Source organism: Apium graveolens, chromosome 9, assembly GCF_009905375.1.
Source record: "Apium graveolens cultivar Ventura chromosome 9, ASM990537v1, whole genome shotgun sequence".
NCBI lineage: Eukaryota > Viridiplantae > Streptophyta > Magnoliopsida > Apiales > Apiaceae > Apium > Apium graveolens.
In genome coordinates, this window is record NC_133655.1 from 210,292,984 (window position 1) to 210,317,301 (window position 24,318).

At 39.4% G+C, this 24,318-nt stretch overlaps 1 non-coding gene across 1 annotated transcript; it reads left to right on the forward strand.

The window, feature by feature from the left end:
* The first annotated feature begins 5,144 nt into the window (after positions 1-5,144).
* On the forward strand, positions 5,145-5,251 carry LOC141688666 (small nucleolar RNA R71). Its single transcript, XR_012562099.1, has one exon. It is a non-coding gene; the product is annotated as a small nucleolar RNA R71 (small nucleolar RNA).
* Positions 5,252-24,318: the final 19,067 nt, after the last annotated feature.

Below are 24,318 nucleotides of genomic sequence, written 5' to 3' on the forward strand. Positions count from 1 at the left end.
GCGGAACTTCCAGGCCATTTGGGCCAATATAATAAGGCTGGGCCGGCGCCACTCGACCACTTACGCCACTCCTAGTTAAGATGAAACCCATGACTCTGAAACGTAAAGCTCATCCCCCTTTCCCCAAGTAGAAACTTGTTGATACGGCTCCACCAAGAAGTCGTATCTAGTTGGAAAGCAAAACTCGCCGATATTTCCAAGGCGGTGCCTGTTAATGGATTAACTTGTTCCAAGAATTTTACTTCCCGAGTGTTGGGTAAGTAATCAAAAACTCTTTTATCAAAACAGCAACCTTGTTGCGAATATAAAATACACCACAGAGCCGGATCTCTCAGGTTTTGAGTGAGTATTTAAATCCCCTTCGAAAGGAAGATCTTAAATATAAAAAAATGAGTTTTGGGATCCGCCCTAACCTTTAAAAATTATTTTGAAGACTCGAAAATATTTTTAAGAATGTTTGGAGTAATGCTGATTTAATAAAATAAATTAGTCCCAATATATTAGAAAATATCTGAATATTATTATTTAAATAATATTCCCATAAAGAATAATATTTATAAAAATAATTGAAGTAGAAGTTTTAAAACTCATACTTGAAATGAATAATAAATAACCAAAGATATACTTATACGAAAGTACGATCTTTATTTGAATAATCGAAAATAAGTTTGATTATCGAAATATTATTCTTTAATAAAATAAATAATATTATTTAATAAAATAAGCGGAGTCATAAGTCCTCGAATGAATATTCAAAATAATATTCATTAAATAAAATAAGTGGAGTCATAAGTCCTCGAATGAATATTCAAAATAATATTCATTAAGTGAAATAAAGTTATCGAATAAATCTTATTCGAATAATAGTTTTGAAAACTATTTATATATATAAATATATATATATATATAATATACTCGGGAACATCGTCTCCCGGTTTAGAAAATATGTTCACCTTTGGGTCCCCTATACTAAGGGTATACGCAACTACTGCTTATCTCTAGCATAGGTATTCCAGGAAGACCACTCACGATGATCAGTCGCAGTATTGCAACCCCACCATTTTCTACATGTAGAGGAGAACAGTCGGATTTACTTGTCAACCGAACCCTGGACTCCTAAGGAATGGACCGTCTTAGCGGAACTTCCAGGCCATTTAGGCCAATATAATAAGGCTGGGCCGACGACACTCGACCACTTACGCCACTCCTAGTTCAGATGAAATCCATGACTCTGAAACGTAAAGCTTGTCCCCCATTTCCCCAAGTAGAAACTTGTTGATACGGCTTCACCAAGAAGTCGTATCTAGTTGGAAAGGAAAACTCACCGATATTTCCCAGGCGGTGTCTGTTAATGAATTTACTTGTTCTAAGAATTTTACTTCCCGAGTGTTGGGTAAGTAATCAAAAACTCTTTTCTCAAAACAGCAACCTTGTTGCGAATATAAAACACACCACAGAGCCGGGCCCCTCAGGTTTTGAGCGAGTATTTAAATCCCCTTCGAAAGGAGGATCTTAAATATAAAAATGAGTTTTGGGATCCGCCCTAACCTTTAAAAATCATTTTGAAGACTCGAAAACATTTTTAAGAATGTTTGGAGTAATGCTGATTTAATAAAATAAATCAATCCCAATATATTAGAAAATATCTGAATATTATTATTTAAATAATATTCCCATAAAGAATAATCTTTATAAAAATAATTGAAGTAGAATTTTTAAAACTCATACTTGAAATGAATAATAAATAACCAAAGATATACTTATACGAAAGTACGATCTTTATTTGAATAATCGAAAATAAGTTTGATTATCGAAATGTTATTCTTTAATAAAATAAAGAATATTATTTAATAAAATAAGCGGAGTCATAAGTCCTCGAATGAATATTCAAAACAATATTCATTAAATAAAATAAGCGGAGTCATAAGTCCTCGAATGAATATTCAAAATAATATTCATTAAGTGAAATAAAGTTATCGAATAAACCTTATTCGAATAATAGTTTTGAAAACTATTTATATATATATAAATATATATATATATATAATATACTCGAGAACATCGTCTCCTGGTTTAGAAAATATGTTCACCTTTGGGTCCCCTATACTAAGGGTATACGCAACTACTGCTTATCTCTAGCATAGGTATTATGCAACTTATAAGCAATTGAATCAACAATTAGATATCAAGATTACGAAATAGACATGCATATATACCATATCAGCATGCTCCAATATATCGCCAAATTTGCTAATAACAATCATGCACTTATCACAAGATAATGCATATACATATATTTACATCACAACAACAGTATAACGGGTAGAAAACTTTTCTGAGCGACTGGGGGTGATAAAAGCTTGGGACGAGTCTGGTAACCTATAAACAACATATAAGTTGGAATTAAACCAAAGTCGCTTATGAATCTATACTTTAACCAATTAGACCCTAACGTTCGCTTTTGCGCTTAACGATTCACTTAAGTCGCTCGAGTACCCTCAGTTCCACCATTTTTAATAAATTAACCATTAAGGGTTTTAAGGCGATTCTTTTGCCAGTCCTCTACCAACTGCCTAACCGACTTTACATAATTGTTTCATACTTCAATTAGTCATTTAAGGGCCTTAACCAAGGTTTTAAAGTAAGGTGAGGGGTAATGGTTCGTTCGCGAAATGCCGTTACTTAAAACGGTCGTTTCTCCTAAACCGTACATTGGATTGAAGAGAACCACATATCAAAATGAAGCTCGTAACATGAACTATCTAAACATGGCAACAGTTAGAATCTTTCAGTGAGTTCACGGGTCCTAAAGTTAAGAACAGAATAGTTAAGGAAAATTGGGCATTATGACGTTTATGTTTACGCGATTTCCAATTTAATTAACACTCTAAATTATCATCAATTCACTCACAACCACCAATACAACAATATTCAATCATCATACTACAAACTCAGTCCCCAACTCCAAGTTTTACCAATTTATCCAACTAATCAAAGACCCAATATTCAAAACCAATACAAATCCACCAAAACTACTTATAATCAAAGATCAAGCCTTAATACTAACAATGCTTCAATAAAACTTAATGGAATCATAAAATCAAAGCTAGGGTTTGAAGTTGATACCTTCCTTGGTAGGTGTTAAGTTGCTAGGAAGCCTTAGGGAGCCTTAATCTAACCTCCTACAAGCTTGATCTTTCCAAAGAAATCAATAACACAAAGTTAGGTTTTGAAGTTTCTAAAAGTCAGATTGATAGAACTGTCAAAATGAGGGTCTTACCATGCTTATTTGGATGAGATGTGAACAAGAGTTGTAGGCCATCTTAATACCTTTCCAAAGAGCTATAGAACATACTATTTGAGTGAGTATTGAAGGAGATATGGTAGTTTGAAGTTGCTGCTCTGGTTTTGGCCGAGAGCTTGCTTCTTTAAAATGAAAAGTCAAGTTTGTGTTATGATTTTTTTGTTTTGTTTCTTTGTTTATGGCTTGGCTAATTTTAAGGATTTACCATGGTAAAAAATGAATGGCTCACAATCAACCAACAACACACTTCTTTTTGTCATGCTTAGGTCATCATTCTTATGTCATCCAATTGCCACATGTCTCTTCCTTGTGGTTTGATAATATCACAATCGTTGGCTTCTTGTACAAGCTTGTCTCTTGGTCACTTATTTGTTTTACGGTTAGCTTAACTTTTGTTCTCGTTCGTCGTTTGAGGGATAATATCCGGGATCTTATTACTTGGGTTCCCCTAAACCTTTCTCAATATTTTATATTCCTTTTTATGATCCCCTCTTAAAATCTTTGAATTTAAATCCTTTTTATCCTGTCACATTATACACAATTCTTTCGGTATCTGGTGGATTTTTGGGGAAAAATCAAAGTGTTCGGATTTGGATTCTGACGATCTTTACATACACTTATTTACTTTATGGAGTACTAATACGATCTTAGAAATTCCATAACAGTACTCCTATATAGCGTGGTCTGATAATTTTCCTTAATCATCATCATCAGCAAAGGTTACTATTCATCCGTGTTTCAAAATTTTCTAAAAATTGGGGTTATTACAATACTCTTCATAAATTTCTCATAACTAGGAATTTGCTCCAGAGCCTCAGCGAAAGGTATGTTGATGTGAAGTTTCTTGAACACCTCCAGAAATTTATTAAACTGCTTATCCAGCTTTTGTTGTTGTAATCTCTTAGGGAAAGGTGGTGGAGGATAGAGCTGTTTATCCCCTGTATTACCCTCAGGCAGAGTGCGTTCAACAGTAGTCTTCCTTGGTTCTGCCGCTTTCTCCTTTTGCTTAGCTTCTTCATCACCAACTTCAGCTTCTCTATCTTTTGCTTTTTCAGCATCAGCAACTTTTCCAGACCTTAAGGTAATAGCCTTGACTTGCTTTTTAGCTTCCTTTCTGCCTGGCACTTCAGTATCACTGGGAAGTATGCCAAGTTGACGATTGAGCACCACATTGGCTATTTGACCGATTTGATTTTCCAAGGTCTTGATAGAAACATCCTAACTTTCGCACAACATCTTAAGTTCCTCAAAATCAGCACTAAAAGGTGGAGCATCACATCCTTGTTGAGGATATGATTGCCTTTGAGCATAATGTTGTGGTTGCTGGAATCCAGGTGGATTAAACTGTTTACTTACGCCTTGCTGATATGGTTTCTAAATAGCATTCTGATTATTACTCCAGCTAAAATTTGGATGATTTCTGTTGTTAGGATGATAAGTAGCTGGCATAGGCTGCTGCGGTCGCTGATAATTGTTTACATACTGAACAGATTCATTAACAAGGGAACACTGATCCGTAGAATGAGAACCTGCACAAAGCTCACAGACCATATCTATCTGATTGACTCCATAGGTGGCTAAAGAATCAACCTTCAAAGACAGCGCTTGGAGCTGCGCTGTAATAGCTGTAGCTGCATCAACTTCCAGAATACCTGCTACCTTCCCAGGCATCAACCTTTGAGTTGGGTTTTGATGCTCATTTGCAGCCATAATCTCAATAAGATTATAAGCCTCGGTATAGCTTTTGGCCCACAAGGCGCCTCCAGTTGCTGCATCGAGCATAGGCCAAGATTGGGCCCCCAAACCATTATAGAAACCAGTGATCAACATCCAATCAGGCATACCATGATGTGGACACTTTCTCAACATTTCCTTGTAGCGCTCCCAAGCTTCACACATAGATTCTGTAGGCTGCTGCGCAAACTGAGTAAGAGCACTCCTCATAGTTGCAGTATTCGCCATTGGATAGAACTTTACCAGAAACTTTTGCGCAAGATCGTACCAGAACTTAACCAGTCTTTAGCTTTATCCCTCAGAGAGAATGGGAAAAGCCTCAGCTTGATAGCCTCATCAGTCACACCATTGTATTTGAAAGTACTATAGATCTCGACAAAATTCCTGATGTGCATGTTGGGGTCTTCAGTAGCAGCACCTCCAAAAGAAACAGAATTCTGCACCATCTGAATAGTACCCGGCTTGATTTCAAAAGTGTTAGCCTGAATAGCCGGGTGAAGGATGCTTGACTGAATGTCATCAATTCTAGGACGAGAAAAGTCCATAAGAGCTGGATCTGCCGGAACTATACAATCATCCATGATTACTGGTTCTTTATGCTTACTCTTTGTATTCGAATCTTCAAAATCTATCTTCTCCGGAATACCAAGAACTTCGTCTGTCTCCTCAGCCGTATCTAAAGTCCTCTTGCGAGTACGAGAATGTGTTTGCATAAACGCTCGCTAAGGTACCTAAAACACAACCGGAAACAATAAGTAACAAGTCTTAATCAATGAGTCCTAATGAACACTGATGGTAAGTACATAAAATAAACAAATACGCCGAGTCCCCAGCAGCGGCGCCAAAAACTTGTTAGGGCAAAAACACACGCTAATAATACATGCAAGTATACATGTTCGCAAGTAATATAGAATACTTTCTAGTTCGTTCCCACAGAGACTCAGACTAATTATGTTCAATTAACACTTACTCACCAATGTATAATTACTTCTCAAGGTCAAGACAATAACACTTAGATTTGATTAACTAATTATTAACTACAATTAACTACGAGAATTAAACACTTAATTCATACTTGAATTAACAATATTAAACACACATGAGATCATAACTTCATTACTACTTCCTTCAATAGTTATTATTATTACCCTTAGCATGTAACGGTGATGACATTAATCGAACAACACGAAACTGATAAAAGCCGACTTTCGTTGTACTAATACCATTCTACCAGACATCCACAATTAAGATAGAAGTTGAATAGGCATCAATTATGCTGAGACCCTATATGTCTACAGAACTTGACAACATAACGATTTAAGCACAAGTTATTCCTTATTATTACACAGGGCAAGTAAAATGGTTAGATTTACCCACTAATCATGCATACACATACATGAACCTATGCTAGCATGGCAAGATCCAAACCTCAAGATCCACCGTCGCTTCACAAGAGATTAACACACTATCTTATATATTCGCGACGCAAATAAGACGAATAAGCACAACCAATACTAGATATCATACAATCATCACACACTAAGGTATTAAACAACTAACTAAAGAATTCCATAGTAAATCCGTTACGACCCCATGATCACGATTAGCCCATGATTGAACTCATCGTCACCATGGGTTCATATGAAAACATGATAATAACACACGAGAATAACTAAATAAACTACTTATATTAAACCAGAGTATGTCACAAGAGTAAATAGGTTCAAAGTAAAGAAAACTAGCATCCACTGTTATAACGAAGTAAAGAATGACAAGAAACTATGCTTCCTCTTCGTTGCGATGTGCTAAAACGGTCTTCTTCCTTATCTCCTTGCTCCTCGATTAATACTACGATTCAACACCACGTGAAACGTCTCTGAAAACTACTTATATAGGAGTCCCACAAAACCCAGCTATCTCAGAAGTTGGAAGCTCAACAGAATTAGGAGTCTAAAAATCAGTATCTTTTTTTACGCCCCTGAGCGGCCGCTCAGCAATCCTGAGTGGGCGCTCAGCTTCCTGAGCGGGCGCTCAGCAGAGCTGAGCGGGCGCTCAGAACCTGTCTGGAAAATACTCTGTTTTGCTCCCGTTCTTCACTGTATTCTGCTCCTATCTTCCCACTTGCAATGCCAAGCACATCCTAAGGCTTATTCTTGATGAAAACTCCCCACAAATGCAAGTAATACCCTGAAATGCACAAACACTAAAAAACGCATCAAATACACAAAATACTTGATTTCAAGACATCAATTCAAGCCATTATAAGACGTTCTAAGTGGTATAAAATGCCACTTATCATGGCCGCATTAGGACCTCGTGCTAGACTGTTACCTAGACACTCACGCATGGATGGACTGTCACCCAGCCTCTTACACCTTCATATACCGTACCCCGGCCAGTCGCTTATACCGACTCAATTCAATGGACTTACTTCCCGAACGTTGGGCAAGTAATCAAATTGTTTTCTCAAAACAGCAACCTCGTTGCGAATATAAAATACACCACAGAGCCGGATCCCTCAGATTTTTGAGCGAGTATTCAAGTCCCCTTCGATAGGAAGATCTTCAATTTGAAAACGAGTTTTGGGATCCGCTCTAACTTTTAAAATCATTTTGAAGACTCGAAAACATTTTTAAGAATGTTTGGAGTAATGTTGATTTAATAAAATAAATCAGTCCCGATATGTTGGAGAATATCTGAATATTATTATTTAAACAATATTCCCATAAAGGATAATCTTTATAAAAATAAATGAAGTAAAAGTTTTAAAATTCATACTTGAAACGAATAATAATAACAAAAAATATACTGATACGAAAGTACAATCTTTATTTGAATAATCGAAAATAAGTTTGATTATTATTCAAAACGATCGAATATACCTTATTCGATTAATAGTTATAGAAAACTATATATATATAGATATATATTATACTCGGCAACATCGACTCCCGGTTTAGAAAAATGTTCACCGTTGGGTCCCCTATAGTAAGGGTATACACGACTACTGCTTATCTCTAGCATAGGTATTATGCAGTTTTTAATCAATTGAATCGATAAAAAAGGTATCAAGATTACGAAACACGAATGTATATATATCATATCAACATGCTCCAATATATCACAAGATTTTCTAATAACAATCATGCACTTATCGCAAGATAATGCATATACATATATACATCACAACAACAGTTATACGGGTAGAAAACTTGCTTGTGTGTTCCGGGATAGACTTAAGCTTAGAGTTGGTCCGGTAACCTATGAACAACAACATAATCCGGAATTAGACCACGGTCGCTTAAGAAACTAGTCAAAACTCACTCATACCCTAACGGTCGCTTATATGCTTAACGATTTGTGTTAATCGCTTGCGTACCCTCGGCGCCACCAATTTAATAAATTAACCATTATGAATTTTAAGGCGACTCTTTGGTGAGTACTTTACCAACTGCCTAATCCACCTTACATAATTGTTTCATGTTTCGATTAATCATTTACGGGTCTCAATTATGGTCTCAAAGTTACTCGAGGTTTCGGGGTTCCCTCGCGAAACGCCATTACTTAAACATGGTCGTTTCTCCTAAACCGTAAATCGGATCTAAGCGAACGACATATCAAAACGAAGCTTGAATCATAAGCTTTCTAAACATGGTAATGGTCAGTTCATGGCAATGAGTGTTCGGGTGCAAAATTCATGCACAAAACAGTCTAAGGAAAATTGGGAATTACGACGGCTATAACTTAGCGATTCCCAAATTTTACCAAATCAATTCAATATCAACCCACCACCATTCAACACCATTCCACCATCATTCAACCACAATACAAGATCATTCAACCATAACACAAGATCTCAACTTATTCATCTAAACCAAGTCAAAATGTGACTAAGAACTTTAAATCTAACAAGTATCACTCCTAATTCCAAAATCAACAAAACCACCTACTAAACAAAGCTCTAAACATGATTACACACCCATTATACTAACCCATCATCTAAACATTAGGAAATACAAACAAACAAAACTTAAGACTAAGGGTTTGAGAAGTTATACCTTCCTTGGAGAATGGAGAATCACTTAGGGAGCCTTGAATAACCACTAACTATCTCTACTAAGCTTGGATGTAGAAGAAAACATAAGAAAACACAAAGTTAGTTATTTGAAAACACTATTCATCAAGAACTTTGATGAATTGATTAGCTTAGTAAACCTTGGAATCTTGGCTTCAAACTTATAACATAACTAAGTCATGAATTATGGAAGCTAAGGAAACAAACCTCTTAATTTTTGAAGGTGTGTAGCTTGAGTTTTGAAAATTTCTCCTTGCTTTTTCAAGAAGAAGTCGAAGAAAAACAATGGGGGGAAGAAGAGAGAGTTTGCTTGGTTGATTTTGGGAAGTGTGAAATGAAATGCTTGGTTACTTTCCTTTTGGCTTGGCAAATTATTAGCTTTTTACCATGGTAAGTTTTACTTGGCTATAAATCAACCAACAAATCAAAACTCCTTGTCATGCTTATGTAACCATGCTTGTGTCATCTTTTAATACATGGCTTCTCCTTATGATGTGATGACATCATCATCCACTAACCTCTTTGATTAACCCTTAATTACTTGGCTAATGACCGCTTATCTGTTACACGATTCGCTTAACTTTCGTTCTCGTTCGTCGTTTGAGGGATCATATCCGGGATCTTATTACTTGGGTTCCCCTAAACTTTCTTAATATTTTATATTCCTTTTATGATCCTCTCTTATAATCCTTGAATTTAAATCTTTTTTATCATGTTACCTAATACTTAATTCTTTCGGTATCTGGTGGATTTTTGAGAAAAAAACAAAGTGTCCGGATTTGAATTCTAACGGCCTTTACATACACTCATTTACTACATGGAATACTAATACGATCTTAGAATTTCCATAACAGCACTCCTATATAGCGTGGTCTGATAATTTTCCTTAATCAGCATCATCAGCAAAAAGTTACTATCCAACAGTGTTTCAAAAATTCCAAAAATTGGGGTTATTATACAACTGAAGTCCTCTGCCTAGAGTCTCGAATTAACCTATCCACCAAAGCTCCCAACTCAGGGATACAGGAGTAAACAAAGTCTCGATCCTGGGCTAACTTGCCACCAACACTGACAGGCACAATCTTAGGCAACTCAGACTCTGGCTCAGGGGCCGGGTTCTCTGACTCTGGCCTTAAGGGTGATACCTGCATAGGAATCTCACTACTCTCAGATAGATCCTCCTCTGGTTCTGAACTAACATACACATGCTCTTCTGGAGAGGGTGGAACGGGGTCCACCGGGGTACCGGTCAAACTAATCTCTGAATCAGAATCACTACCACTACTGGGGTCCTGAGAGAAAACACAAAACAACAACCAAGAAACAGCATCAGGGTTAAAAAAATTTCCAACTAACTCACACCCTAACTCTAGCTGCCACTTTAGCTTGTATACACTTTTTCCTAATAGTCTAACTCAACACTATATAAGTCGAACACTCTCGCGATATAGATATATATACCCAAAATACCCTTTTTTCCTAATTTGTCTCACGGACTAGATCCTATGTCGCTCTGATACCAACATATCACGCCCTCAATCTCGGGGTTAGGAAATGAGGACCCACACAACAATAAACTATCATAAAATATGTATGAACCCCGATTAACTACTAACAGGATCAAACAGGATAAAGTTTGAGATAAGATTACAACCACCAACCATATTATATAAATTACAACCCAAAATAACACCAAATTTACACAATCGATTCTGACTTGGAATCGACAGATAACCCATTATATCTTAACAAACATTTCGACTAAGTGCTTGCTCACACATAACCTGTACTACCTGCTCTGGCACCTTGAAGCCTACAACATGGTAGGGACCTCTAGGTACGCTCTTACGAGCAGTGCGCCTAAGTCTGGCCATCCTCTTGCTTAACTGCCATGGTTAGAATAAAGCAAAACATATGAGTATAAAACTCAGCAAGTAACTATATGACAGTTCTACGATACAATATCAACAATATACCAATACTGCTTTTAAGGCATTCTACTTTAAATCTCTAGGTGGCAGATTTTTGTCTCTGGGCTATGAAAGGGTTATGAAGGAAGATTTGGGCTTTCGGGAATCAAAGCTCAAGATAGGGTGGGATCCGACAATCATCACAAATCATTATCAGGATCTCAAAGGATCTTTCACGTGGAAAGCAAGAATCTATTCATCTCTGGGAATCAATTATATGATTAATAACAATATCATAATAGAATTAGGGTTCTCAAAACTGAAAATCAAACAATATCTCAATCAACTCATCACGAATTATTTTAAACATTTCATTATCAAAGAATCAGTTGTTGAATAAGGAATTCAATTTCTCTTTATTAAATGGTATGGAACCCTTGATTGGACTATTTCAAATTTCAGTTCATAAAATTAATACGGGTGATTAGCCCGTACCGACCTCCATCTGGTCTTTAAGGTACCTATGGCATAATGTCAGCCTTAAATTGAACTAGCCCCGCTAGACTCTTATATGACTGGACTAGTCCCACTAGTCTCTTATGTCTCAATATAATCCATCAGGAATTCATTTGGAAAACCTTTTGTTGGAAAATAAAGGTTTTACTAAGTTTATTTTAACATTACCAAGAATATGAAATCATTCAGACTCTTTCAAGTCGAAACTTATTCTTAAGTTCAATTACAAGAATTCAAAGAAACGAATGAATTGAAGGTAAGCAAGGATCAACACTAAGGATCTTGATCAAATGATCATAAGGTATACAAGTTAGGGATTCAAAACAGTTCCAAGGATCATCATGGAATAAGATGAACAAAGGAATGCAAGATCATTACGCAAGGGGGTTCATAAAGATTCTAATAGGGTTCACAAGAATACAAGGTATCGACAGGTGATCGGGATATGAATAAAAAAGGTTACTATAAAGGTTTGAACAATAATCATATCAATAATAGGTTCACAAGAACAATAACAGGGTATCTTAAGAATCAATAATAGGTTCACAAGGAATAAGTGCTATAAAAGTTCAATACTCTATCATGGCATGAACAATATCCTCTCTATAATTAATTTATACAAGTAAGAAGAGTTACTTGCCTGAATTCGCTTTCCTGTTTCATAAGGGTTGAACTACTGACACCTAGTACACTTGTCCCTTTCCTAGCCCGAATTTTTTCACGCTCCGAATCTACAATCCAACAACCAAAACCCTAATTAGATTCTCACTCGACGTTCCCAGAACGCTTAACAATTAATCCTTATCGAGAAACCCTACGAGTATATATATATACTCAATTATAACACAAAGCACGCTATACCATGACCCGTATACTTTAACCAAATAGTCATCCAATCATATATAGCGACATAATTATGACACATAGCATATAATCCTTGTATCCAAACTCTATACTCGAGTTATAATGGCAAGTATACAATCTCATATCAAAATCCTTCCTTTTATATCATCTAAGTCGAACCAAAAAATCCAATAAATCACATAACTCTTAGAAATCTCACATGCAATCACTTGGAAAGGTATTGGAATCAAATCTATCACTTTTATACTTAAAAACCATTCGGCTTTAACACAAAACACAATCAAACATCAAGCAACGATATACAAGTAATAAAATCACATATAAACTTGAGATCAAGCCTTCATTCATCCTTTTACATCATTTTTAGCTCAAATCTTTACATGCAAAACTATAACTTAACATGCATTTGATACTTCTTCCAAAACCAAAATCGAAATTATATCTACAATCCATTTAAATACATAAATCAACTTAATTCCTTAAGAACAATCAAGTACATTCGAAATTTTTAAGAATCAAGACATGCATGCATCATTTGGGATTCAATAAACCTCATTTAAATCAAATAAATCCTTTAAAATCATTTAAAAATCAACAAAGCACATAATCATGCATACAGACAAGCAAACACATATATTCACACATCACATATCACAAAATTTCCCTTTTTTATTATTATGATTATTTCCTTTTTTCGCGTAGCGGGTTACGTTCTGCTTGACGGCCCGACGCTGAGCGTTTCAATTACGCTTCACAATCAATCCTTATACTAACTGACACACCACTGAAAGACTTTCTTAAACATTTCCATTTCACATAACAACATATAATTCACATTTAAATACTTTTATTCTCTTTTAAAATGGGTCACGTTCTACCTAACGGCCCGACAACATAACTTATCCCCTAAGCTAACTCGTCAAACTGGAAAGCGTCATTTTACGTTCCTAGTTACTAATATACAATAAGACAATTAACCATCAAAATCACTTAATCCATTTATTAAATCACATAAATTATAATTACACCACAGAATCATACTTTATTCACTTAATTACATCACGAAATTTCCAGTCATTAAGTTTTCCTCTACCCCAAATCGACCAGCTAGTTGATTCCACAGCTGGGCACGCGTTACTTAGCTTTATGGATGCTTATTTGGGATATAACCAAATCCCAATATATGGGCCAGATCAGGAGCACACCTCCTTCATTACTGATCGGGGCCTCTATTGTTATATTGGGATGCCCTTCGGACTCCTTAACGCTGGGGCAACCTATCAAAGGTTGGTGAAAAAGATGTTCAAACATAAGTTGGGGAAGACCATGGAGGCTTATGTAGATGATATGCTTGTGAAGTCAAAGGAAGCACAGGATCATATCCACCACTTAGCAGACATGTTCCAGATCCTGAGGGAGTACAAGATGAAGCTTAACCCCCAGAAATATGTGTTCGGGGTCAAGTCAGGGAAGTTATTGGGATTTATTTTCAACTATAAGGGCACTGAGGCCAACCCCATAAAGATACGAGCCCTACTCGAGATGAGATCCCCACGACGGGTGAAGGATATCTAAAGCTTAACGGGATGAGTGGCCGCCTTAAACCGCTTCATCTCAAAGTTCTCCGACAAATGCTAGGAGTTCTTCAAAGTAATTAAATGAGTGGGGAGGAATTTTGAGTGGACGGAAAAGTGTGAGGAAGCCTTTTAGAACATAAAGAAGCATTTCAGAAGTCCTCCAATATTGTCCAACCGAAAGGCAGGTGAGACTCTGGTCCTGTACTTGGCTGTCTCTGACTTTGCAGTCAGTGTTGTATTGGTCCGAGAGGAGGATGGTATCCAGCTCCCAGTATACTATGTGAGTAAAAGGCTAGCCGACGCGAAGACTCGGTACACAACTCTCGAAAAATTAGCATATGCTCTGATCCTGGCCTCCCGAAAGCTCAGGCTTTATTTTCAGGTGCACAGAATAGAAGTACAGACCTCCTATCCCCGCAGGAAAGTAATGCACAAACCAGAGTCTTCTGGTCGAATGCTGAAGTGGACGGTTAAGCTCGGCCAGTTCGAGGTGGATTATAAGCCAAGGACCGCAATCAAAGGCCAAGCCCTAGCCGATTTTGTCCTGGAATTTCCTCTACATCAAGAAGTGGAGCAGGGAGCCCTTATTGTCATGCCTAGTGCAGGATATTTTGGGTTAGAAAGTCAAAATAGTGCCCCATGGCGGAGCCTATTTTTGGATGGGGCCTCTAATGGAGATGGGGCAGGAGCTGGAATTGAGTTAATCAGCCCAGAGGCCCACAAGATTAGACGCGCAACCCACCTGGCCTTCCATGCAACCAACAATGATGCTGAGTATGAGGCCCTGATCAACGGTCTCAAGCTAGCTCTGGAATTGAAGGTGGAGAATTTGAATGTGTTCAATGACTCCATGATCGTGGTCTATCAGATAAACGGGGGGTACCAAGCTAAGGGGCCAAAAATAGAGCTTTAACTGAAGTGTGCGCAGAGGACAATTGCAAGGTTCAACGAGGTGAGGTTGGAACTGATTCTGTGCGGGCAGAATAAAGGCACAGACGAGCTGGCTAAGCCCGGCTCCCGTTGTGATGCCACTCTGTTGGGGGTCATGCCCCTCGATATACAGAGGCAGCCTAGTGTGCCCGAATACGAAGTGGGTAGCATTGTAAGTGACCTCGGCCCCACATGGATGACACCAATCTTAGCTTACATAAATGAGGGGTCACTTTCAGATGAAAAAATGAGGTAAGAAGAATAAAGTACAAGGCAGCCCGATATATGATATATGATGGGGTCTTATACAGAAGAGGGTTCGGTGTGCCCCTCCTCAAGTGCATAGATGGGGATGAATGCAAGTATATCCTAAAGGAGGTGCATAAGGGCATTTGTGGAAATCACTTGGGGGATAGCTCCCTAGCTCAAAAAATCCTCCGTCTTTTCAAAGTAGGAGAGACCCCTTTTTCTTTAGTGTGTGGGTGTGAAGCCATGGTGCCCTTTAAAGTAGGGGCATGATCTTTTCAAAGGATAACTATGACTCAGAGGAAAATGAGGTCAACCATCGACTCTACTTGGACATGATTGAAGAGACTCAGGAAGATGCTCAGATCAGGTTAGCAGCATATCAACAGAGGACAGCAAGGCACTACAACGGTAAGGTTCGAGCCCGGACTTTTAAGGTGGGAGATTTGGTTCTACGCCGGGTCATGCCAAACACCAAGGTGGTGAGCCACATAGACTTTGGGGCAAATTGGGAAGGCCCCTACAAGATAAAATCAGTGCTTTAGGAGGGAACCTACCACCTCAATGATATGCAGGATAAGTTGATCCCGAGAGCCTGGAATGCGGAACACCTCCGCTAGTATTATCACTAATATTATTCTTCTCAAACTTAGCATTATCTTAAAATATTCCTAAGTCTCGGGAGGTAGGGCCATATAGGTTCCTCCTTGAAACCAAAAGCATGTATCTTTTCACTTTCCATTATCTATGAATGAATGATTGATACTTATTTGTGCTTTGATATTTCAACACCTGTCAGTAGATTAAAATACCAGTAGGGGAGCCCATCCTTAAGAGCCCATACGAGGACAAAACACTTGCTTCATTAACATGTTAAAATCATAAGTTTAGCCGGGCCTCGGCACGCTTACAACAAGTCTATAAACCAAGTTGGGCCTCAACCCGCTTCGAAAAATAGTGAGCACGAAACGGATTAAAGATTAAGATAAAACTATGAAAGTAGAAAGAAGTGCCCACAAGGTCACCTAGAAGCATGCCTTGCGAGTTTTGAACTGACTCTAAATTTAAGGAGAGCCGCAATGCGAGCTGGAATCCTTGGCTCGCGTCCCCTTTGTTAAAACTTATGGTCTCAGCCCACTTCTAGAAATCAAACCAGCCATACGCGGCCGGATAACAATAATAGGCTAGTAAGGATGAGAGTTTGTTCTCCTTGGGTTTATCGTGAGTACATTCTACTTATTTCAAATTTAAAAAAGGGCAACATGAGCTCGGGGGTGCAAGCCGAGGAGCCCATCCCTCTACCAAATAAAGACATTTGCCATACGCGGTCAGGGTTGTGATAACCTTAGACCAGTAGTGGAAAAAGTTCATTTCTAACGAAGTAAGAAGGATGCGAAGGAAGAATACAAGAACGAGATGCGAGCCCATGGGCCCGGCTCACCAACGCAAGTATACATGCAACGGGTATAAGTAAACAGCGATGTGAGCCTGGTGTACTTGTTTTACATAAAAAGTAAACGCAGGCACATAAGGGTATAAAAAGAGACAAGAAGATAATGTGAGCTGGTGGGCTCGGCTCGCTGTCAAGTTTAACACTCGCCATACGCAGCCAGGGCTATGATAACCTTTCGTCAGTAGGGGCACATTAAATTTATGCCAAATAAAGAAAATTGATAAGGAAAATCATCTAGCATGATAAAAGTAAATGCGGGCACAAAAGACTTGACAATTTATACAAACAAGTTATAAATTGTTAAGCCTGAGGGCAAGAAATTTCAAATACACCTCCGAGGCGAGTAGGGTGCCCGCTTACCCATTCAAAAGTCTATCATCAAGATAAATTAAACTAAGATTTGTCAGCCTCTGGCTCCTTCTGGGCCTGCTCAGCTGCTAGCCGAGCCTGATCAATTGCGAGTCGGGCTTCCTCGGCTATTTGGGCATCCCTCTCCATTTCCAGCTTCAGCTTCTCAGCATTCCTGGCCGTTCCAGCACCTAGAGCACCCCAATCGAAGTCACGAACCATGCTAATGAAAATCTTCATAAAGTTCCTAGCCCCCAGGTTCCTTGCATCCGCGAAGGCGGCCTCACGGCCCGTAGTCAAGGCAGAAACTGACCCCTCCAGCTCGAGCACCTTCTCCTCGAGGGCCTCTTTTTCCCTCTTTCACTCATCCCCGGCCAGGTCATGGGCCTCTTTTTGTTCCCTTAGCGCCTTCTCATGAGCAGAAGACAGGTCAAGCATCTTTTGGTTGTAATTATTCACAAGCTTAACCTTCCCCTGCCCGTGCTCATTGACCTTGCACCGGAGGGACTTTACCTTGGAGTCTAGCTTTGGGTTGGCTTGGCTGATGGCTCGCATCTCTCGAGCCCAAGAGAATTGGCGGTAGTACACTTCGGTAGTGACCCTAGTCAGTGCATCATTATTGGCCTCGAGAGAAGTAGAGGTCCAATTTTTCACATCTTGGTCGCTGACATTGGCCTGAGCGAGCCGGTCAAATATGGTCACCACCGCATTAACAGAAGAAGAAGTGGGGAGAGGGGCATCATATGGAGCAACCTTTTTTGGGTCGGGCTCGCTAGTTCTTCCATCCTTAGGGTCCCGATGCCTTTTTAGCCGAGAAGAAGGCCCTCCGCTTTTGAGGTGCTCGGTAAGAGTGGTCATGCGAGTTGGAAGATTAACTTGATTGGGAGCTGCTGTGGTCGCAGCTGCGGGCTGTACTGGGCTCGAGGTCGCAGCTTGCTCAGCCTCCGCCATGAAGGGAATGGGCGAGATGACCATTTCTGAAATATAACAATAAGCAATATATTAATTGCAGCAGGGTGCGTGTAAGATAAGAGCTTAAACAATTTAAAGATGCGAGCAGGTAAGAGATTCAGAAAATAAAAATGTAATGTAAAATGAGACGCGTACAGGAAAAATAATACGCGAGCACATGAGCTCGCATATGCGGGCCCGATATTCTTACTTTTCCTGGAACTTTTCTTTGACTTCTTCTTTTAGGGAGCCAGCCTCACTCCTTCCTTCAAAAACCCATATGTGACCAGGTTCGAGGTCATTATGAGTTTACGAATATCCATGTCCGCCCTAGGAAGTCCTAAGAGGCTGTCTGCATTTATTTTTTCCTGCCCATGAAGGAAAGTGCGAGGCGGGGTGGCTGGAGATGAGTAAAAAGGTTGATTGTTAAAAAAGAACTATTAGAAAGAAAAGAAATATGGCCAGAAAGGACTTGTCTTACATGGGTTGTATTAGAAGTGAGTTTGAACTTGAGGCACCTCGTGAATGTAGAAGTAGGGGCTCTTTCACTTCCCCAAGTTGCTCCGCCGTTGTGGATGAGGTTTTTCTTGTTGAAGCATGGCCAGAAAGAGAGATAGAAATACCCAAAGTCATTTGGCGAGTGCTTCAAGTTCAGAAAGTAACCTAGCTGCCTCGCGGTTAGAGGAGGGTACCCGCACTTGTGATACATGATGTACTGAGCAAGGGCGGTCCGGTATCCATTCGGGTTGATTTGTAATGGTGCGAGCTGGTAGTACTCGCACACGTCCTTAATGAAGGGGTGAAGAGGTGAAGAAATTCCTAGCCTTACCAAGAAAGTGGACAAAACCATATGAGGCACCCTGCCTTTATTTTCTGGGTGGTTGAACCTGTAGCATCGCATGTGCGGCCTGGGTAGGATAACGTGACCCTCGAGCTGGAATTGTTTGATTAGCTCGGCCAGATGCTTTTGGGTGTGCGAGGTGGCCAGGTCGCGACAAGCAAGCACCTTTACCTCTTCATGGACCGAGGTGGAACTCTCCTCAATATTTGGAATGATCTGCTTCCTAAAGATGATTTCGCCCTTAAGTTCGGGATAAGCTGGAGGTATGAAAGGCTTAGAAGAGGCCGCTGGAATGTAGTTGTAGTTGTAGATTTTGAATTGGCTTGTCATATCTGCCACCTCCTCGCTTTGAGGGGAATCATAAGACCAGTGCAAGCCATCTTCTTCACCCTCGAGCCCCAAGATGGGATACTCTGCGGCAACAGGCTCCTTCCCTATCTTACTGTCATAGTAAGCACTACCCAGATCGCTATCAGTAGACTCAGATTCAAGATAAATGGGGTCGAGGTCATTGGCTACAGCTTGCTTAAGGCGAGCCTCTCTCTCTTCAGCCATTTCCCTCAGAATCTTCTTTGCTCGTTCTTTGTCCATAAGAGCGGGCTTGTGTTAAGTGGCATTTATGTCCACTTATTATGTCCTAAAAGGCTTGAACTGGTGTTTTGTACTCAAGTTATTTGTGTTTTGCTGTGTTTTTGTAGTGGTGTGCATTTGAGGCATAAATAAAAGAATCAGGAGATTTAGCACAGTTTTGGAGCTAAATTGGTGTAAGGATGGTGTCTAGGAAGATTGCTCGAGGATTCTCAACTCAAACCGGCCAAGAAAACAAGAAAATAAAGATTTTCCAGAAGGTCAGCGCGCCCGCTCTATAGTAGCACGCAGCCACCCTGAGATGCAGAATTGCAGCGCGCCCGCGGTGGTGAAGCGCGCGCCCGCGCCAGGTCGGGATGACAAAATTTTGTTTCTACTTGGATTCTGAGAGTTTGAAGCCCTGGTTGATTCTGCAGCATATGTTCATTTTTGATAACGAGACGTACCGGAGCTTAAGGAGAAGGTATAAGAAGACCCTAGAGCATAATTTAACCAATGCGAAAAGGATCTAGTTTATTCTTGTGATTCTTTGTTTAAAGTTGTAATCTTGAATGCTAGTTTTCTTATTTGTTGAACCTATACTCTTGTGTAACGTACTTGGTTTATTATTTATTCAGTTGAAAGAGTACATTTATTATATCATGCTTTCATCGGAACCCACGTTGATGATGAGTCCGATTATGAGCTAATCATTATCGTGGGGTTTTAACGGATGTCCTTATGGATTTCTTAAGCTAATTGGTGTCGATGCCTTAGTATGTGGTAATTGTATGATATCCTAGTATTGGTTGTGCTTATTCGTCTTATGAGCGTCGCGAACTTATAAGATAGCGTGTTAATCTCTAATGAAGCGAAAGTGAATTTAGGGGTTTAGAACTTGCCATGCTAGCATAGGTTCATGTATTTGTTATGCAGGATTCGTAGGTAATTTTAACCATCTTACTTGCCCTATGTAATCAGGATAGATAACTTGCCCATGAAACTGTTATGTTGTCAAATTCTATAGACATATAGGGTCTCAACATAATTGGTGTCTATTCAGCTTCTATCTCTTTTGTGGATGTCTGGTACTAGGTTATTCATACAACGAAAGTTGGCGTTTACTAGTTTCGTGTTATCTGATTAGTGTCATCACCATTACATGCTAAGGTAAAGAACGAAAAAGTTATTGAATGAAGTATTTAATGAAGTTAGAATCCCATGTTTGTGTCATATAGTAATCAATCCTCTTTAATCTCTTATTTAATGTTCTTTAATATAATTTGTAGTTAATCATAGTTATAAACACTCTCAATTGTTATCATCTTAGCATTGAATAATAATCATAACATTGTTGCATAAGTACATTGATTAAAATTAACCTAAACCGGTCCCCGTGGGAACGAACTAGAATTAATTATATATTACTTGTGATCGCGTATACTTGTGTGAATATTAGCACGTGTTTTCGTCCTAACAAGTTTTAGGTGTCGCTGCCGGGGAATTGGTGTTAATTTTTTGTTTATGTGTTTGTCGTCAGAGTTCGTTAAAGTTCAGTGACTCGAATATTTTACTTATTTCCTTGTTGTGTTTCAGGTACTCTAGCAAGCGTGTATGCATACGCATTCTCGGACTCGTAAGAGAACACTGGATCAAGCTGATGAAGAAGTTGTAGTAGCTAAGGAAGTAGTGGCTAAAGCTCATGTTGAGGAGAAAGTTGAAGAAGAAGTTGTTAGCAATGGGTGAATTAGCAGCGAATCCAAAGGCTTTGATAGATTACTCTCAACCAAAGATTGATGATATTCAGTCTAGCATTGTCAGACCAGCCATCACGACTAACACTTTTGAAATTAAGGCTAGCGAGATTCAGATGATACAAAATTCAGTTCAGTTTGGGGGTTCTCCTATAGAATATCCCAACATGCACATCAGAGATTTCATCGAGATCTGTGACACCTTCAAGTTCAATGGAGTTTCTGAAGATGCTATTAAGCTAAGGTATTTCCCGTTTTCTCTGAGGGATAAGGCTAAGAGCTGGTTACATTCTCTACCACCAGGCTCTATCACCAAATGGGAAGAACTCGCTCAAAAGTTCCCTACTAAGTTATTTCCTATGGCGAAGACAGCTGCAATCATGGATGCTCCTACTCAGTTTGCGCAACAGTCTGGATAGACTTTGTGTGAGGCTTACGAGCGGTATAAGGAGATGCTTAGAAAGTGTCTTAATTATGGGATGCCTGACTGGATGATCATTAACCGCTTCTATAATGGTTTGGGTGCTACTTGTAGACCCATGCTTGATGCAGTATCAGGAGAAGCCTTGTGGGCTAAAAACTACGATGAAGCCTATGAATTGATTGAACTGATGACTGCTAATGAATACCAGAATCCTTCTCAGAGACTAACTCAAGGCAAGGTAGCAGGAATTCTGGATGATCATTAACCGCTTCTATTATGGTTTGGGTGCTACTTGTAGACCCATGCTTGATGTAGCATCAGGAGGAGCCTTGTGGGCTAAAAGCTACAATGAAGCTTATGAATTGATTGAATTGATGCCTGCTAATGAATACCAGAATCCTTCTCAGAGACTAACTCAAGGCAAGGTAGCAGGAATTCTGGAGGTAGATGCAACTACTGTTATAGCTGTTCAGCTTAAGGCTTTGACGATACAGGTGGATTCTTTGGCTAATTATGGAGTTAATCAGATCACTAGTGTCTGTGAGCTTTGTGTTGGTGCCCATGAGACGGAGCAGTGTGCTATTTCTAGTGAATCAGTTCAGTTTGTGAGCAACTTTCAGAGATCGCAGCAGCCAGTTCTAGCCACCTATTATCCCAACAACCGCAATCATCTTAACTTCAGTTGGAGTAATTCTCAGAATGCGGTTCAACAGCCTTATCAGCAATATCCAGCAAAGCAGTACAACCCTCCTGGTTTTCAGCAACCGTAATATGCACCAAGATAAAAACTCCCGCTACAATAATCTAATGAAAAATCTGAATTGGAGGAATTGAGGCTCATGTGCAAGAGCCAAGCGGTGTCTATTAAGACCTTAGAGAATCAATTTGGGCAGATTGCTAATGCCTTGCTCAATCGTTAACCTGGTACATTTCCTAGTGACACTGAAGTCCCTGGCAAGAAGGAAACTAAAGAGTAGGTTAAGGCAATCACATTAAGGTCTGGGAAGGTTGCAACCCACAAAAAATTTCAAGTTTTGGAAGATGAAGTTGTGGTTGAGGAAGAAGTGCAAAAGAAAGCAGAAGTGGAACCAAGGAAGACTACCGTGGAACACAATCCTCCTGAGGATAATACAGGGGAGAAACAGATCACCTCCACCTCCTTTTCCTAAGAGGCTGCAGAAGAAAAAGCTAGATAAGCAGTTTGAGAAGTTTCTGGAGGTGTTCAAGAAACTTCATATCAACATATCTTTCGCTGAAGCTCTTGAACAGATGCCTAGTTATGCGAAGTTTATGAAAGGTATTCTCTCTCGGAAAGTGAAGCTTGATTACTTGGAGACCGTTTCTCTCATGGAGGAATACAGTGCTGTGCTGCAACAGAAGTTGCCTCCAAAGCTTAATGATTCTGGAAGCTTCATTATTCTTTGCACTATCAGAAACTTGTCATTCGACAAGTGTTTATGTGATTTGGGAGCCAGCATCAACTTGATGCCTTTGTCTGTCTTCAAAAAGTTGGATTTACCTGATCCAAAGCCGACTTATATGTCCTTGCAGTTGGCCGATCGTTCTATTACATATCCACGAGGCATTGTGGAGGATGTATTGGTCAAGGTGGAAAAACTCATCTTTCCTGCTGATTTTGTAATTCTTGATTTGAAGGAGGATAAGAAGATTCCCATAATCTTGAGAAGACCTTTCTTGGCTTCGGGCCGCACCTTGATAGATGTGCATAAGGGTGAGCTAACTATGCGAGTGATGGATCAGGATGTAACTTTCAATGTGTTCAATGCCATGAAATTCCCTACTGAAAATGAGGAGTGCTTAAAAATAGAGTTGGTCAATTCTGTGGTTACTTCAGAACTTGATCAATCGCTAAGGTCTGATGCCTTAGAAAAGGCCTTGTTGGGGAATTTAGATAGTGAAGATGACGAAGGTGATGATCAGTTGCAATTTCTGAATGCTTCTCCCTGGAAGCAAAAGCTGGATATGCCTTTTGAATCTCTTGGAATGGAGGTGCTGAATAAATCTCCAAAGCGCCTCAAGCCATCTATTAAGGAAGCTCCTACACTTGAGCTTAACCATTGCCTAAACACTTAAGGTATGCATTTTTAGGTGATGCATCTACTTTGCCTGTTATTATTGCATCTGACCTTTCAGGTAGTGATGAGGAAAAGCTCTTGAGAATTCTGAGAGAGTTCAAATCAGCTATTGGATGGACTATAACAGATATTAAGGGAATCAGCCCTTCTTATTGCATGCATAAAATTCTGCTAGAGGAAGGTAGCAAGCCTACTATTGAGCAATAGAGAAGGCTCAATCCGATAATGAAAGAAGTTGTGAAGATGGAAATTCTCAAATGGCTAGATGCAGGGATCATCTATCCCATTTCTGACAGTTCTTGGGTGAGTCCAGTTCAGTCTGTGCCAAAAAAAGGAGGCATCATAGTTGTTCCTAATGAGAAGAATGAGTTCATTCCTACTGGAACAGTCACGGGGTGGAGAGTTTGCATGGACTACAGAAAGCTGAACAAGGCCACAAGGAAGGATCACTTCCCTCTTCCTTTTATTGATCAGATGCTTGACACACTAGCTGGGCATGAGTACTATTGTCTTCTGGATGGCTATTCGGGTTATAATCAGATTTGTATTGCTCCAGAGGATCAGGAAAAGACTACCTTCACTTGTCCATTTGGTACTTTTGCCTTTAGAAGGGTTTCTTTTGGGTTGTGTGGAGCACCTGCCATATTTCAGAGATGCATGATGGCTATCTTCTCATACATGATTGGTCAAAATGTGGAGGTGTTCGTTGACAATTTCTCTGTGTTCAA